This window comes from Tenrec ecaudatus, chromosome 15, assembly GCF_050624435.1.
Source record: "Tenrec ecaudatus isolate mTenEca1 chromosome 15, mTenEca1.hap1, whole genome shotgun sequence".
Classification (NCBI taxonomy): domain Eukaryota; kingdom Metazoa; phylum Chordata; class Mammalia; order Afrosoricida; family Tenrecidae; genus Tenrec; species Tenrec ecaudatus.
Window position 1 is genome coordinate 87,102,943 of NC_134544.1, and position 18,973 is coordinate 87,121,915.

The window sequence follows — 18,973 nt, forward strand, 5'->3', positions numbered from 1 at the left end:
TATGCCACCTATCCTTCCAGGTAGACATGATATGTACTATCACAAGACTGAGTACCACGAAGCAACAACAAAAAGTAAAACAATAGTTACAACAACAACAACACACACGCATACACACATAAACATAGGACTAGTTCAGGGTCTGCTGGCTTTCCATCATGGGTGCTTTCCAGTCAAGTCTGATGGGGTGCCATGCCCTGGCACTGCCTCTATCCCTGGGGACTTCATTGCTCTGCATCCCCTGCTGCTCTGGTGCATGACCCCAGGGGCTGGCTTCGGCATGGTGGTCTGATGGTGGGCACAATTCCTGCTCTGTGTCTCTAGTGTTGTTCCCAATGGTGCTATGGGTCAATGAGGAACACTGTGTCCCATGGTTGGGCTGGCCGAGTGGTCATTTCTGTGCAGTGCTTTTTTGAGCAAGAACATTGTCCTCAGGGCTTGGTGAGCCAGAATGTGTGTCACTCTTCTTTTTTTCCTCCCTAAGCCCCCTCGTTGGCTCCTGTGTGCTCTGACCAGACCAGTCCCTCTTCCCCTCTTTTTGAGCTGTACCGTCAGTGCTATCCTCTGAAGTGAATTCTTCTTGGGGGGAGGGTGGTGCTGTACACTTAGTTGGTAATGGGGCTCCTCCCCCTCACCCCGCCAGGCCTCTCTATCAGTTCCCTGCTTCAAGTCAGTGTGTTACATTTTGTCTTGGAGCTCCAGGTTGAAGTCTTGTCTCTCTTTCCCTGGGGAAACCCAATCAACACCCTCCCCCTGTGAGGGTTAGTGCCCTGTTCCCCCAGGAAATCTGTCTTATTTTAATTTCATGGTTATACCTCTGTTATCTCATAATTCAAAAGTTGTATTGTAAAAGTAGGAAACATTCTCACATGCAGAAAAAGCAACTGTTCCTATGCCAGGTGTCCCAAGCATCAAAGTTCTGATGAAGCTCAAGAACAGAGTTTACATTAAGACTCAGGCAACTGAAGTCCCTAGAAAGGGATAATTGTGAAGTGTGCCCTCATGACTGAAGGTTGGTGGTTTGAACCCACTCAGTGATGCTTTAGGATGCAGGGCTCATGATCTGCTCCTTGCTGTTGTTAGGTACCATCGAAGTGCCTCGGGCCCATAGGGATTGTATGCACAATCAAACCAAACACTGCACGGTCCTGCCCCATCCTCACAATTATTTCCATGCCTGAGCCCATTAATGGAGCCACTGTGTCAATCAGTCTGTTAGAGAGCCTTCTTCTTTTTCACCACTCCTCAGCTTTATCGAACATGAGGTCCTTCTCCAGGGCCTTGTCTCTCCTGAAAATATGTTCAAAATATATAAGACAAAGTCTTGCTTTCTTGCTTTGAAGGAGAACTCTGGATTTACGTCTTCCAATACAGATCGGTTTGTCCTTTAAGCAGTCCATGGTAATAATAATATTCTTCTCCAGCACCACACTTAAAATGCATTTATTGAAATATATGGGCCCATGTTATCAGCAGCAACAGAACTCAGCTTTAAATAAATATGACTGCTGAAGGGGTCTCTCGTGGCCTGTACTTAAAACATGAGGGTGCAACTATACTTCCCTCCCCTCCATATTGTAACGACATATTTCCATCTCTTTAATGGAGCCTGAACCATCACAGCTCACAGGAACACTAGTAGAAGAGCATCTAAAGAATTCACAAGTGAAGAACAGATCTGGGAATCTCACTAAATGTATTATTAAGGGTTCTCTAACCAAAACCAGGACACTTATGATTTTTTATGGATAGATACAGCAGGAAGGATTATAACAGCTAATTAGTCCACACCGCAGTACAGAGGGCTCAGTTCAATTCACTTCCATGGAAGTTAATATGGAAGCAGACAGCTGAGTCTTGCCTCTGGCAATGCAGGTAGTCAGGCAACAGGCAGCAAACAGCAGGTGGGGTCACCAGCAGCTCAGGAGATTAGCGAAGAAGCTGTGGATGGGATATAGAACTCAAGCAATGCAAGAGACGGGATCTGACAGCCTCAAGCTCAAGCCATGTGTACACCAGCAGCATGGCAAAGCAGGTCTAGAAGGTACCTCAAGTTCTAGCAACAAGATCCATGGATTGCATTCCCACAAGTAGTGTAGCTCACAAGTTGAGGCAGAAAACTAGCTAAAGCTGTTGCACACTGATCCCCAGAGAGCAAGGGGGAGGGGGGCGCGAGGCTTGCTGAGCCTACTGTCAAATCAAGCGACCTTATAAATCCCATGTGTTCCTATTTACTAGGTTGGCACATTAAGCCTACCTGTCACCCCAGATCTGGTCCAACTCGTGCATCTGCAGCTGGGACAGGAGGCCTCAGGACAAGGGAGAATCCAGTGAACCATTGGGTAGGGTGAGGTATTTCCAGAACTTTATGTCTGAATCCCTGAGCTACTTGCATTTGTGGGCTGCCACCAAGAAAAATAGTGACACAAACATGTTCCATGCTCTTGTGAATAAAGTCCAACAGTCCCATATATATTACACCAACTTATAAAGAGCATGAATATAAATAAATGTATTCTGAGGCTCCACCTGATAGAGTAAGTGGAGATGAGTGTCAGTGGCACCTTTGTAAGAATCGGCTCCTCTGGGAGTTGAATGTTGGCTGAACCCTCAGGAGAACACAATCCTCTACCTGTGTTTTCCATTCACCAAGCCCGGGGTCCTCTTCATCTAGGCCAAGCTTGATGCTAAATGAATTGCTCAAAGAGGTAGAAAAATCCAAGGGGCAGGAAGCTTTAGGAATAAGGTCCATGATGCCCAACTCCCAGGGATTTACAGCTTATAAAACATCCATCATTTCCATTTTTCCATAATGTCATGGTACATTGAACATATAGTCCAAAGTTTGAGGATCATTGAAATCTATCGATCATGCTGAATTTAAGAGGAGGCATGATTCAACGTCTGCTAAATATCGGAATGACCGAGTGAGTCACCAACAGGGAAAAAGATCACTTCCCGTAAAATAACTGTACTGCTGAAGAGATTTAAAACTTACTGTGGAGTACAAAGTATTCACATCACTCTAAAGCAATTTAATGATTTAGAAGGTTTCCATTAATAAGTTGTGGGGATAGTTGTTCAGCCCTGCTCATACTTTTTCTCTGCACACAGTTGGATATCTACAGCAACCTCTTGGACTTGAAGACTCTTTCCTCATAGGGAAGATGTGAAGAACATAAACTTTCCTCAGCACACAAATAATGACAACTTGAAGAAACAATTTTATTAACTTTTTCTTCAAATGGGTTACGTATAAATCATGTGTTTTTTCTGTCTTCCTGGGTTCTTTTAGTGGATTTTGGACATATAGAGGCAAATTAGGAAAGGCTGCATTAAGGGAAATTATTTGAGCAATTTGAGGCAGTAGAATTCCGTTCTGAACGATGTCAGATTACAATATTCATAAGGAATAAGACGACTGTGCAGAGATGAACTCTGCACCAGGAGGCAGAAGAAGCTATGGTGGGTATCTGCTCCTATGAAGATGCACATCCTTGGAAAACCAAAGGACATTTCAACTTGGCTCTACAGAGACACTGTGAATCAAAATAAACTCCATGGCAGTGTTTAATTTTAGGGGCTTACAAGGAGGCCAATTCTATTGAAAAATAAACTGAGCATTCCATGCCCAGGTTATGTGTCACTGAATCTTGAGATTGTGGCTGAGACCATGCGAAATAAATAAATAAAATGCCTCTATGTCCCTACTCCCAGTGAAATATTGAGGATTTGGTTACTCCACTAAACTTCAGTCTGAAAAGACATACATTGAGACAAACAGAAATGACACAATGTATTAATTTCTCAGAGACTCTCCTGATTTAATTAATTGTGTAATTGCCTTCCTGAACCAGAGAAAGCTTTCTCTGACAACCAAAATTTACAAGAAACACCTGTGTTAACGGGGCTCTTGGTTGAAGTCATAACTGGACTTCTTGCTTCATCATTGAACAGTGTTTTAAGCAACTCCACTTGACTCACACACACCTATGGATCAAAGGGTCATAGGTCAATGCCATCCTGCTATTAGATATTACTGCCCTTGAAGGACCCAGACTCTTGGTCATAAACTGGATCCCAGAGAGTACCATATTTAAGGAATTGCACCGTGTCAATCCCTGAGATTAACTCTTCCCAAGCAGGTCATGCTTCCGGCATTCATTAATGAATGATACAGGAAGGGTCAAGAGAATGTGGAAAGAGTACCCAAATCTCTGTACCAAAAAGAACTAGTCTATATTCCACCATTTCAGGAGGTAGCATGTGAGCAAGAATCAATGGTGCTGAAGGAAGAAGTTGAAACTGCACTGCATGCATAGCCAAAACCAAGGCTCCTGGAGTTAGCCGAGCACCCAATCGAAATGCTTCAGAAGAAGCACTGAAAGCACTCACTCATCTATGCCAGGAAATGTGGAAGACAACTACTTGGCCAACAGCCTGGAAGAGATACATATTTATGCCTATTCCAAAGGAATGGGGTCCAGCAGAATGCTCAAACTATAGAACAATATGATTGCTATTGTATACAAGTAAAATTTTGCTTAAGATCAAAGAACACTAGTTTCAGCAGTACATTGACAGAGGACTGCCTGAAGTTCATGCTGGATTCTGAAGAGGATTTGACACAGGGAGACCATTGCTGATCCTAGATGCATCTTGGCTCAAAGCAGAGACTACCAGAAAGATATTTACTCATGTTTCATTCACGATGTCAAGGCATTTGACTGAGTGTACCATAGTAAACTGTGTTTATCTTGAGAAGAATGGTGTGTTAGTCTGGGTAGACCAGAGAAACAAATCCATAGACTCATGTGTGTAAGAAAAAAGTTTTAAACAAAACAAAATAAAGAGGTTTATACAAAAGAGAAGTTGAATATTGAAGAAACATCCTAGCTCAGTCCAGATCAAGTTCATAAATCTGTGATATTAGCCCATATGGCCAATACCAATCTATAAGTCCTCTTCTGACTCATGAAACACATGCAATGATGCCAGATGTGGGAAGATCACAGATCAGTGGGTTGGAAGTTTTCTGGATCCAGTATAAGCATCTCAGTGCTGGCAGGGGTCTCTACATGGTTTTTCTGGCTCCAGAGGTCTGGTTGCATCAGGATAGGCCCATGTGGCTTCTCCAGCTCACAGGGTGTAGCACTATGTGTCTTCTCAGTAGAGAATCTCCAAAGGAGTGTGTAGTAAGAGAGAATCTCTCCCACCTCCAAGGAGGAAATTCAGGAATCCCCAGAATTCTTAGGAGAAAGAATACAGAGGCCTCATTAGCTATGACCTGATTGACAGACTAGACTCCACCCCTTCACTCTTAATCCTCTCAAGCTCCTAATTGACACCAGATTATGTAGCTACCACAAATGGGAATTCCAGAGCAATTCCTTGTGCTTATGAGGAATTTTCACATGGATCAAGAGGCAACTGTCCGAATAGAACACGGGAATGAATAGAACAAGGGATTTAAAACCTGTGTGGTTTAAAATCAGGAAAGAGGTGTCTTAGGGTTCTTTCCTTTCACCATACTTGTTCAACCTATATGATGAGCAAACCATCAGAGAAGCTGGCTTATATGAAGAAGTATGTGGTAACAACATTGGAGAAAGGTGTGGGGAGAGGTCAAACGCTTACAGACATTCTCCCCAGGGTAGTTAGGCAACCAGACTATATGGCAGGCCTCACTCCCTGCTACAGGGGACATAAACTATTCCTCCTTGAGGCTTGAGACCAAGCGTTCACACCCTACTGATAATGGTTCCCATGGAGATCTAGGGAATAGGTGAAAGTTAGGCTGCCATCCTGAACCTAGGATCTGCTCATCTTGTCACATGTATAACCCCAATCCCTCCCCTTCCTATTGCATGTATGTCCCTAGACCACCCCTCTCTCATTACTGTATTACCTATAGGACAGCCCCTTCCAGTGACGTATGTCCTCACCTGTAATTAGGGGGCTTGCGTGTCCCCAGAGAATATAAAAGGGGCCAGGGCTACCATTTAAACTCTCTCTCTCACTCACTCCACGTGGACCATCAAGTGGGGCAGAGGTCAGCATGCTACCATGAAGCATGTCTGACTCCCATTTACTTCAATACTTCACTTCTATCTCTCATGCTCTCTATAACTTTACTATGATGTTTAATTATTATCACTGTACAATTGCGCCTACCGGACCCATAATGATGTGTTAGGGGCTGGCTTCCCCTGACAGAAAGGTTTATTACCAACCTTCAGTATGAAGCTGACAAACTTGCCTGATGAAAGTGAGGAGGGTTGAAGCACTTGCTGATGAAGAGCAAGAATTTCAGCCCTCAGTATGTATTACAAGTCGATGTAAGGAAGACCACAATGCTCACAACTGGAACAATAGGTAACATCATGATAAATGGAGAAAAGGTTAAAGTCTTATTTGGATTCACAATTAGTGCTCATGGAACAACAGTCAAGAAATCAAAACATGTATCGCTTTAGATAAATCTGCGGCACAAGACCTTTTTAGAGTATTACAGAGAAGTGCTGTTCCTTTGAGGACTAAGGTGCTCCTGACCCAAGCCATTCCCCATTGCATCATATGCTTGTGAAACTTGGATATTGACTAAGGAAAACTAAGAATCAATGCATTTGAAATGTGGTGCTGAAGAGGAACACTGTAACTATCGTCGACTGCTAAAAGGACAAACAGATCTGTATTGGAAGACGTAAGACAAGAGCACTCCTTAGAAGTAAGGATGGCAGGACTTCATCCTACATACTTTGGAAATATTGCCAGGAGAGACCAGTCCCTGGAGAAGGCATTGTGTTTGATAAAGCTGAGGAGTGGCAAAAATAGGAAGCTTTATTTTGTTTTCCTTTAAAAAAACATCATTTTATTGGGGGCTCTTACAGCTCTTACAACATTCGATACATCAATTGTATCAAGCATATTTGTACATATGTTGCCATCATCTTTTCCAAGACCTCTTCTACTTGAGTCCTTGGTATAATTTTCTCTTTTTTTCCCTCCCTTCTCCATCCTCCCTCATGAATCATTTATCAATCATTTTTGTTATTATTTTGTATCGTACAATGTCCTTTGTGTCTCTTCACCCACATTTCTGTTATTCGTCCCCTTAGGAGGGGGTGCTATATATCCAACCTTGTGATGAGTTCCCCCTTTTCCCGCCGTCCCGGGCCATCCCCCTACTCTCATGATGTAGCTACTCCCACTACTGTTCCTGAGGGGTTTATCTGTCCTTAATTCCATGTGCCCAGAGCTCTTACCTGTACCAACGTGTGTTCTCTGGTCTAGTCAGATTTGTAAGGTAGAACTGGGTCATGGTAGTCCAGGGGGAGGAAGCATTAAGGAACTAGAGGAATGCTGTGTGATTCATCTGTGATATACTACACCTGGAACCATTCCTTCCTTATAACCCTTCTGTGGGGAGATATGCAATTGATATCCAATTGTCTACAGATGGGCTTTGGGTCTCCACTCCAACCCCTCTTGTTTGCATCGATATAGTTGTTTGTTTTAATCTTTTGATACCTGATACCTGTTCTCATTGACATCTCGTGATCACACAGGGTAGTGTGCTTCTTCCATGTAGGCTTATTTGCTTCCCTGCTAGATGGCTGTTTGTTTGACTTTAAGCTTTTAAGACCCCAAATGTTGTATCTTTTGATAGCTGGGCACCATTCACTATCTCCACCACATTTGCTTATACACCCATTTTGTCTTCAGCAATCGTGTTGGGAAGGTGAGTATCAGAGTACCAGGTTATCAGAACAAAGTGTTCTTGTGTTAAGGGAGGCCTTGAGTAGAGACCCAAAGTCTGTCTGATATCTTAATATTTAACATATAAATACATGTACATTGGTCTCTATCCCTTTCATTAAACATTAATATATTTACATATATACATGCCTATAGTGATACTTCTGTAAATAGCTTTTGCCTCCAATTTCTTTCCTCTACTTCCTTTCACCTTCCTCCTATCCCACAATCATGCTCACCCACCATTTGACTCTTGGTAATTCCTCTCGGATACATTGCACTTGCCAGGCATTATACACCCTCCTGTTCCCTGATCTGTGAGTTTGTTGGCTCCCCATTCCCCCTCTCCACCACTTCCTCTGCCCTGTCCCCCAACACAGCTCCCACTGCTGGTTACATTGTTTTCTCTTTGGGATTGTTCATCCTGCTTATTTTATATAGAGACATAGGGCAAAAGAAAAGCAAAAATAAACAAAGCAAAACGAATACTTACCTGGCAGGGGAGATACCATGATCACGAAGGTGGTTTGCCCAGGGCGAGGTTTATTCATCCATTGCATTCCGGATGTGCTGACCTCTGCGATTTCCCCAAATGTGGGAAAATAGACTGCATCATTTGTGGTAGTGGGGGACTGCAGATCAGGTCTGATGAGGTGCCAAGCCCTGTCCCCCAAGTCAGAAGTCTATTTTCAGGATTCCTTGGGGACTTGGTTACTTTGCTGCCCTGTTGCACTTCCTTTGATTTCACCCCGCGGTGTCTGGGGCAAACTGGGCACACTTTCTGCACAGTGTCTCCAGTGCTGTCCCCAGTAGCACTAGGGTTCAGCGAAGGAATCCCATGTCTCCTGGTGGGGCCAGCCACACGGTCCTCTGTGTGGATTGGCTGCTCCAAGCAGGGATGTCGTCCCCAGGGTTTGGTGGGCCATGATGAGATTCTCACTCTCACTCTCACTCTTGCTTGCTCTCTCCCTCATAGTTTGGGTCTGGACCTCATCGTGTGGGTCTGGACAGATCAGCAAAGAGCAAGGTTCTTGAGAAGATTGATTGACACAATGGCTCCATCAGTGGGCTCAACCCTGGCAATAATTATGACGACGGCACGGGACCGGGCAGTGTTTGGTTCAATTGTACATTGGCTATGGGCTGGAAGCAATTCGATGACACCTAACAACACAGAGCAGATCATGAATCCTGTGTCCTAAGACATCGCTGGGTGGGTTTAAACCACCAACCTTTCAGACATGTGTGTACACTTCATCATTTGCATCATGTAGAAACCTCAGTGGCCCTGAGTCTGATTATAAAATCTATCCTTGAGCTTTATCAAAACTCTGGTGCTGGGGGCACCTGTCCGGGTCTTTTTCCCTCCATAAGGCACAGGCGCTTTTACTGCAGGTGAGAATATTTCCTACTTTTACAATACCACTTTTGAATTTGGAAACACCAGGGAAGACTACAAAACCAGTAAATAAAAATGGAGAGATTATCTAGGAACACAGTGAGACAGAGCAGAATCCCCAAACTGAAACCATCTACAACTGGTCCTTGGCCTGATCCTGCGCTCTTCGGGTCCTGAGCGCCCCCTGGAGTCCAGTCTCTTCCCTGCAGAGGAGGTTTGTGTCTGGGCTCTCACTGACTTCCCACATTGTGTCACTTACATTAATGCATGATCATTTCCTCGACATTCATGCTCTTTCTAATCATCTGCAGAAAGAGAGTGTTCTTAGAGTTGTCTCTGGAGATGGTGAATTGACGCTTTGCTCAGTCTGTGTATAATGTAGTCCCACCAGAATAACTAATGTATACAACCCACTGCAGGCCCTTCACTGGAGCCTGATGGGAACAATGCATTTCACAACTATTGAACATGAGTCCCCTGAGGTAAGTACAATCAGCATGACAGAAATGGGGCATTAATCCACCCAAGGGGAGGGTATTGTTTATATCTCCACAGGGAAAGTGGGACCAGACTTCAACCCAGTGTCGCAAGGTGTGAATGCAGTATCCCGGCGTGGAGGACGGAACCGGTGGAGAGGTCTGGGAGGCAGGCCCCAGCACCATAAATTAAGTGGATTCCTGCCCCTCCCCCGAAAAGAACTTGTTCCAAAGGACGACATTGACCCTGCAGCTATGGGAGATGGTCATATTTGACCAGAGCACACGGGAGCAGATGAAGGGGCAGGAGGAGAGAGTGGAGCACAGCCTGGCCCACCAGGCCGTGATGATGATGTTCCTGAGTAGAGCAGCCAGTCCAAAGAGAGAACAACATGGCTGGCCCTACTATGAGACATGATGCCCCTCAGTGACTTAGGGCGATACAGGGGACAGCACCGGAGACACAGTGTGGGAATTGCACCTGACCTGATCCCACCACACCGAGGCAATGCACTGGGGGAGTGCAGCGGAACAGCAAGGGAATGGAGTGGCAAGGTCCCCAGGGAATGCTGAAAGTGGACTTTGGGGCCAGGGCGTGGTGCCCCAACAGACTGGACTGGAAAACGCTCCTAAGGGCCAGCAAAGATCCCTGAACTAACTACAAGCTTTTCTCTTGTGAACTGTTTTGTTCTGTTCTTTTTCAGTGGTTTGTTTTGGTTGTTTTGTTGTCCGGTTATATACTGTTGCTTTGTGTTCCTCTGTCTAGTTTTCGTGCATGTTAGTGACTCCACAGGTCTGTCTGAATAGGACAGGCTGGATGAACTATCTGGAGGAAAAACAACGGGACCGACAGTTCCGGGGGGACTTGGGGTGGGGGGTAGGGGGGGTAAGGAAGTGGTGTTAACAAACCCAGGGACAAGGGAAAAACATGGGACCCCAAAGGGTAGAGAAGGGGGAGTGGCAGGCCTGGTGGGAAATGATCAAGGGTAAGGTTGCTTAGAGAAGAGGTATACTCTAGCCCAGGTGGCAATGAAGCATGGTAGTAGGGCAGGAGGAAGGTCAAGGGAGATGGAGGAAAGAGCTAGGAGTCAAAGGGCATTCATGGAGGTCTAGACAAAGACATGTACATGCAAATATATATAGGAGGTTGGGGAAATAGATCTTTGTGTCGATATTTATAGGTCAAGTATTAAGGTGGCGGAAGGACCTTGGGCCTCTACTCAAACACTCCCTCTATGCATGAATACCTTCTTTTATTAAATTGGAACTCTATGATGCTCACTCTCCCGACACAACAGCTGGAGCCAACATGGGTGAACAAGTAAATGTGGTGAAGAAAGCTGATGGTGCCCGGCTATCAAAAGAGATAGTGACTGGGGTCTTAAAGGCTTGAAGATAAACAAGCGGCCATCTAGCTCAGAAGCAACAAAGTCCACATGGAAGAACACACCAGCCTGTGTGATCGAGTGGTCCCAAAGGGATCAGTTACCAGGCATCAAAGAACAAAAAATCATATCATTGACTGCACACCTCCATGATAGGATCGCTGAAGACAAATGGGTGCATAAGCAAATGTGGTGAAGAAAGCTGATGGTGCCCGGCTATCAAAAGAGATAGTGTCTGGGGTCTTAAAGGCTTGAAGGCGAACAAGCGGCCATCTCGCTCAGAAACAAATAAGCCCACATGGAAGAAGCACACTGGCCAGTGCGATCACGAGGTGCCCAAGGGACCAGGTATAAGGCATCATGCAAAAAAAAAAAAAAGATATAAATGTGTGTATGTATGTGTATTTATGTGTATATGTATATATGTATGTGTATATATATATTATATTAAATGAAGGGGGAAGTGCAGAGTGGAGACCCAAGGCCCAAGTGTCAGCCAATGGAGATCCCCTCATAGAGGGGCTTAGGAGAGGAGATGGGTTAATTAGGGTGTGAGGTAGTATCGATGAAGAACACAGCTTTCCCCCAGATCCTGGATGCTTCCTCCCCCCAACTACCATGATCCGAATTCTACCTTGCAGGGCTGGATAGGACAGAGGCTGTACACTGGTACATAGGAGGGTTGGAGATACAGGGAATCCAGGGTGGATGATACCTCCAGGACCAAGGGAGTGAGGGACGATGCTGGGAGAGTGGAGGGTGAGTGGGTTGGAAAGGGGGAACTGATTACAAGGAGCCACATGTGACCTCTTCCCTGGGAGAGGGACAGCAGAGAAGGGGGGAAGGGAGACCCCGAATAGGGCAAGATATGACAAAATAACGAGGTATAAATTACCAAGGGCATATGAGGGAGGGGGGAAAAGGGAGGGAGGGGGGGGAAAAAAAGGAGGACCTGATGCAAGGGGCTTAGGTGAAGAGCAAATGCCTTGAGAGTGATTGGGACAGGGAGTGTATGGGTGTGCTTTGTACAATTGATGTATGTATATGTATGGATTGTGGTAAGAGTTGGTGGAGTCCCTAATAAAATGTAAAAGAAGAAAAAAAAAAAAAAGAAAATGATTAGGGCAAAATATGTACAGATGTGCTTTATACAATTGATGTATGTCTATGTATGGATTGTGATAAGTGTTGTATGAGCCCCTAATAAAATGTTTAAAAAAAAAAAAAGAAGGTGAATCCAGACGCTGCACAGGAGAGTCTCCGAGACACCCCACCACCACCACGACTTTCTCAGATCGCCCCCAGATGGTGCTCACACTGGACACCTACAAACACAGAAACACCACGATTAGAGGACACATACACAAACAAATGTACTCGATATTAAACACACACAGCAAGGGTCTACAATGATTACCATGTAAAATGGACAAAGATTGGTGCAAAAGTAGTTTTGTGTATTTGTATTATTAATAGTTATGATATGTATTGATTGAATTTTATATCCTGGATGGCTGTATTGGACTGAACAAAAAATGAAAGCACAACAGAACTGTGGGATTCAACCGAAGAGACCCTTGTGGGCTATTTGTAGCAACAACCAACCTGTATAGTGTCAAAATCAAACTGACGTTAATGACCTCATTTTGCATCTAATGGAATTAGAGAAAGATGAGTGTGCCACCGCCCAGGTTTACAGGGGAAGGGGTAGGGGTGCCAGGAAATAATTAATATAAGATCTCAAGTAAATGAAATAGAATGAACACCATCAGTAAGTCAATTAAACAAAAACTGACTCTTTGAGAAGATGACCTCGAGTGATAAATATCCAGTTTTCATGATCATGACAGAAGAAAGAGGATGCAATTCTACATGCTTTCTGAACAACCTCATGCCCACAGCTGTATATATCACAAAAATGGAGGGATTTCTTGGATGGCAAGAAAACCAATAATGTTCCTATGCAAGAAACAAACGATGGCGCCGGTCACCATCATCATGGGTATCTACATCTTAAGGGGGACGAGAGGCTTTTTGCTGGATCTAACTTGGCAACCTTTGCTTCTTTGGACTTAAGCCAATGGCCTGCCATCTGACCTGCCCATTTTGGACTCATTTTCCTGTCTAGTCACAAACCTGACCTGCCAACCTGCCTTTCACCCTTCTCCGCAGCCTGTGGTGTTCCTGCCCATCCTGGGTTCGTTAGCCCCTGAAGTGTAACTTCATGTAATTTAGTGGCAGTGTAATTTAGAGTCAGAAAGGGGAACTATGATTTTGGTTTGTGATCATTAAGACTCCTTTAACCTGTGAACACATTTTTTAGAGTACTGACTGCATAGCAGAGTGGGTGAGTTTGATCATAAGCATTAGATAGATATTTTATTTATTTGTTTAAAAGATAATTTGACTGGGGGGCTCTTACAGCTCTTATAACATTCCATATATCAATTGCATCAAGCATATTTGTACATATGTTGCCATCATCATTTCCAAAACATTTTCTTCTTGAACTCTTGGTATTAGCTCTTCTTTTTCCCCTCCCTCTCCCACCATCCCATCCTCTTGAATTCTTGATCAATTATATATTGCTTTTATTATTTTATATCTTACACTGTCTCTTGTCTCCCTTCACCAACATTTCTGTTATGTATCTCCTTCGGGGGTTGGGGAGAGCTATACAGCCAACCTTGTGATGGGTTCCTCCTTTCTCTCCCTCCCTCCTCCCCAACCATTCCCCTCTCCTCATATTGCTACTCCCATTACTGTTCCTAAGGGGTTTATCTGTCCTGAATTCCCTGTGTCAAGAGCTCTTATCTGTACCAATGTGTGTTCTCCAGTTTAGCTAGATTTGTTAGGTAGAACTGGGGTCATAAAAATTAAAAAAAAAAAAAAAAGAGGGACGAGAGAGGATTCATTGTGAGCTCTCACACTACAAAGGTTGGTGTGTGTAATGTAAAGCTTATAGAGTGAAAACTACTTACAAACTCATATATAACAATAAAGTACATGTCTCAGAGCTCTGTTTTCCCTTGAGAGTGCTTGTGCTTCTCTGAGTCTGAGGGAGAACTCTTGCCCATATTCTCTACTCATCTGCTTCTAAATATCAGAGGACATGAAAATGCAGCTCTCTGCCACTGATAAACCAGTCAGAGCCCCTGATGTGGGAGATCTCAGAGGACAGTCCCAGTCTCTGGGGTCTCTGGTGTTACCATTTCTGCCCAGAAGCTAGTCCACAAGACTCATAATGAATTTTACACCAAACGTGGCATTCATTCTGGCCATTTTACATGGTAATTGTTGTACACCCTGCTGCTGTGTGTATAATTGTGAGTGCATTTGTTTGTATGTGTGCCATCTAATCACGGTGCCTCTGTGTTTGCAGGTGTCCAATGTGAGGTGAAGCTAGTGGAGTCCGGGGGTGACCCAAGAAAGCCTGGGGGGTGGTCTTCATGAAGTATTCAGTGATTTCTTCATGAAAGCGAGAATCGAGCAGGGCCATGTTTTAAGAACTAACTATTCTTGGATTGGGGCAAGAACTAAGTAGGAGCCCAAAATCCATATGCTAGCCCAGGGGTCCTCAAACGTTTTAAACAGAGGGCCAGTTCAAGGTCCCTCAGACCCGTTGGAGAGCTGGACTATAGTTTAAAAAAAAAAAAAACAAAAACAACTATGAACAAATTCCTATGCACACTGCACATATCTTATTTTGAAGTAAAACAAATGGGGCAAAAACACCCGGTGGGCTGGATAAATGTCCTGGGCGGGCTGCATGTGGCCCACGGGCCGTAGTTTGAGGATGTCTGTCAGCTAGCCCATGGGTTTAATAACTCTGATTTACTTTTGCGGTCATGTTATGATAAAACCAAAACCCCAAACAAACAATAACAACAAAAACACACAAAGAGCAGAAAGAAACAAAAAAGCAAAGAAACAAAAGAGAAAATCATTGTCAATCTTCCTCTAGGGTATAAGGCAATTGCACTGATAAAATTCAGCAATTTATTCAATGACAGATGTTTTCCCCCAATCTATGGGCTCTCATTTTGCTCTCCTGATAAAATCATTTTTTAAAATTAAAAAATAATTTTTGTTATTGTATTTGCAATACATAATTTTGTTGAATACTGCCAAAAATGTTACAAACTTTTAATCCTCATTGTATACATTAATGAAATGAATTTCAGAGCAGTTAAGTATCTTGCATGTGCTTACATAACTTATAAATAGCGTGTATGAGATTGAAAACTAATGCATTCTGATTCTAAAAATTATTCTCCTAACTTCCAAGTCTACATAACTAAGCTGTCAAGGCACTTCTGGCGAAGTTTCCTTATTTATTTATTTTTTATAAATTATTTTATTGTTCTTACAGCCCTTCTAACTGTAAGAACAGTTGATGTATGGAATGTCAGAAGAGTTCTTACAGCTCTTCTAACATTCCATACATCAATTGTATCAAGCATATTTGTGCATATGTTGCCATGGTTTCCAAAACATTTTTCTACTAAAGCTCTTCTTATAAAACCCTCTTTTTCCCCCTCTCTCCCTCTTTGATCAAATATATATATCTCCTTTGATCAATTATATATATATATCCTTTGATCAAGTATATATATATATATGTATATGTATATATATACATACAATTTTTTTAGTAAGCCTTGCAAGTGCATGGCCTCAAAAAATTAGTTTATGACTCAGAATTGTTCCTCTCCATGGAAATCTTTAGTAAAAGGCAAAAGATTTATACGATCTGAAGAGAAACCAGAGTATGCTCAATTATATTTTGTTATTGTTAATTTGTATCTTACACTGTCCGTTGTCTCCCTTCACCCACATTTCTGTTATCATCCCCTTTGGAGGTGGGGCGGCTATATATCCAGCCATATGATAGGTCCCCCGTTTTTTACCCTTCCCCCTACCTGATCATCCACCTAGCCTCATTACATCACTACTCTCATTATTGTTCCTGAGGGGTTTATCTTTCCTGAAGTCCATGTGTCGAGCGCTCTTAGCTGTACCAATATGTATTCTCTGGTCTATCCAGATTTGTAAGTTAGAACTGGGTTACGGCCTTGCGGGTAGGGAGCGAGTATTCAAGAACTAGATGAATGATGTGTGATTTGTCGGTGCTATACTGCACCTGGGTTGAATCATCCCTTCCTTATACTACTTCTGAGGGTGTGGGTGGTATCCAATTATCTACAGATGGGATTTGGGTTCCACTCCAACCCCCCTCTCTCAAATCAATATAATTGTTTGTTTTGGATCTTTTGAGACCTGATGGCTGATCCCATCAACACCTCATGATCACACAGGCTGGTGTGTTTCTTCCATGTGGGCTCATTTGCTTCCCTGCTAGATGGCTGCTTGTTTGACTTGAAGCCTTTAAGACTACAGACGTTATATGTTTTGATAGCTGGGTACCATCCGCTCTCTTCACCACATTTGCTTATGCACCCATTTTGTCTTCAGCAATTGTGTCGGGAAGGTGAGTATCAAAGAGAGCCAGGTAATCAGAACAAAGTGTTCTTGGGTTAAGGGAGGCCGTGAGCGAGGCCCAAATTCCATCTGCTATCTTACACCTTTTCATATAAATATATGTTCATTGGCTTCTATCCCTTTCATTATAAATTAATATATTTACATATCTATAGACCCATAGCTATACCTCTATAAATAGCTTTTGACTCCTATTTCTTCCCTCTATTTCCTTTCACCTTCCTTCTATCCCACTATCATACTCACCTTCCATTTGGCTCTCAGTATTTCCTCTTGGATACATTGCTCTTCATAAAACCCTACTCGGGATTATACACCCTCCTCACCACCAATTTTAGATCTCTTGTTTTTCCCTTTGTCTATGAGTTTGTTGGCTCCCCACTCTCTCTCCCCGCCCCATCTTCTTCCATGTCCCCCCTGAACTGCCGGTCCTGTAGTTTCTCTTTGGGATTGCTCATCCTGCCTATCTTATATAGACAGACAGAGGGTGGAAGAAAAACCAAAACATAATAAAACAAAAACAAAGCAACAACAAAAAATAATAGATAGTTCCAGGTCTGTCTGCTGACCCTAATGTATTTTTTCCGATCAAGTCTGAAGAGGTGACAAGCCCTGTACCCCAGGCCAGAAGTCTATTTTCAGGATTCTTTGATGACTTGGTTACTTTGTTCCCCTTACTGTCCAGGTACACTCCCTTTGCCTCTCACCCCACTGTGCATGGGGCATATCAGGTACACTTTCCTGCACAATGTCTCCAGTGCTGTCCCCTGTACTGTTGTGGGTCAGTGATAAAATGTCTTGTCTTGTGGTGGGGCAGGCCCTATGGTGCTCTCTATGCTCCGAGCATGATGTCGTCCCTGGGGCTTGATGTGTCATGATGAAGTTCTTTCTCTCTCCCCCTTAGTTCGGTCCTGTGTGGTCTGGACAGAGCCACCTCTCTCCCCGGGCTATATCTTCAGTGTTGTCCTCTGTATTGCCTTCTGGGGAGACGGTCAACATAGATCGACTTGGGTTGTTCTTACAGCTCTTATAACAATCCATACATCAATTGTATCAAGCATATTTGTACATACATTGCCATCATTATTTACTAAACATTTACTTTTTATGGACACCTTAATATCACTTCCTCTTTTTTCTCTCCCTCCCCCAACACCTGCGTGACTCTTTGATAAATTATGTATTATTATTTTCTTATCTTACACCGACCATGTCTCACTTCCCACAGTTTCTGTTGTTTGTCCTAGAGGGGGTGTGTGTGGTTTATGTGTCAATCATTGTAATCAGTTCCCTCTTCTTCCCCTCCTCTTCCCACCCTCCCACCACCCTCCTGATATCGCTACTCCCATTCCTTTTCTTGGATTCCGTGTTCATGGGCTCTCATCTCTTATATGTACCTGTGCACATGCTCTGGTCTAGCCCGCAGTGAAAGGAAGGACTGGAGTAATGATAGTGGGGAAAGAGGAAGCATCAAGGAACCAGAGGGATATTGTGTGTTTCATTGGTGCTATTTTGAGCTGTGGTTGACTCATCCCTTTCCTTGTGACCCTTCTGAATAGATGTCCTATTGTCTACAGATGGATTTTGTGTCTCTGCTCTGACCAACCTGGCATTCTGTGATGCTCACACTCCCAGCACAATTGCTGAACACAAAATGGGCACATAAGCAAGGGTGGTGAAGAAATCGGATAGTGCCAGGCTATCAGAAGATATAGCATCTGGGGTCCTAATGACTTGAAGTTAAACAAGCAGCACTCTAGCAGAGAAGCAACTAACCCACATGGAAGAACACCATCTGTGCTATCATGAGGTGTCCACAGGATCAGTTGACAGGCAATAGAAAACCCCAAACAAATAAAAAACCATATTGTTGAGAATGAGGGGTCACGTTTATGATATCATTTAAAATACCATGGCTTGGGTCAGGTACACCATATTCCTCAAGGTAATATTTTTATTATTAAAATTTTAAAGATATATTTTGCAGCAGATTCACCAAACGCAATATGTCATTAAGTTCGGTTTGAGTTGATTTAGTTTAGTCTAGTCTAATTTGATTTAGTTTAATTTAGGACCCAATTGCAGTAAAATCCTGAAGAACTTCATTTTTTATTATTTTAAGTGGGTAAATACATAGAACACTTAAAATGCTTATGTAGGAGATGTTTGTTTCATTTTCCTCATTAACTTTGTTCATTAAATCATTTATTATAGTGGTATCAATTCAGGGATATTAATTGTATCCTTTACATTTAAAAAAATTATTTTATTGGGGCTCATATAACTCATCGCAATCCATACATACATCAATTGTGTAAAACACACTTATACATTCGTTGCCTTCATTCTCAAAATTTGCCTTCTGCTTCGGTTCCTGGAAGCTGATTTTCCTTTTTATCCCAACCCCTTTCCTCCCCACTCACCCCTCCTGTATCCTTTATATTTTTATACAA

At 43.2% G+C, this 18,973-nt stretch overlaps 1 non-coding gene and 2 pseudogenes across 1 annotated transcript; 2 read left to right on the plus strand and 1 right to left on the minus strand.

Moving 5' to 3' along the window:
• The window catches only part of LOC142427574 (nicotinamide phosphoribosyltransferase-like), a 158,756-nt pseudogene that overhangs the window by 129,131 nt on the left and 10,652 nt on the right, over positions 1-18,973 (plus strand).
• Positions 8,244-8,431, plus strand: LOC142428224 (U1 spliceosomal RNA; annotated as a pseudogene).
• Positions 15,676-15,791, minus strand: LOC142428282 (U5 spliceosomal RNA). Its single transcript, XR_012780208.1, has one exon. It is a non-coding gene; the product is annotated as a U5 spliceosomal RNA (small nuclear RNA).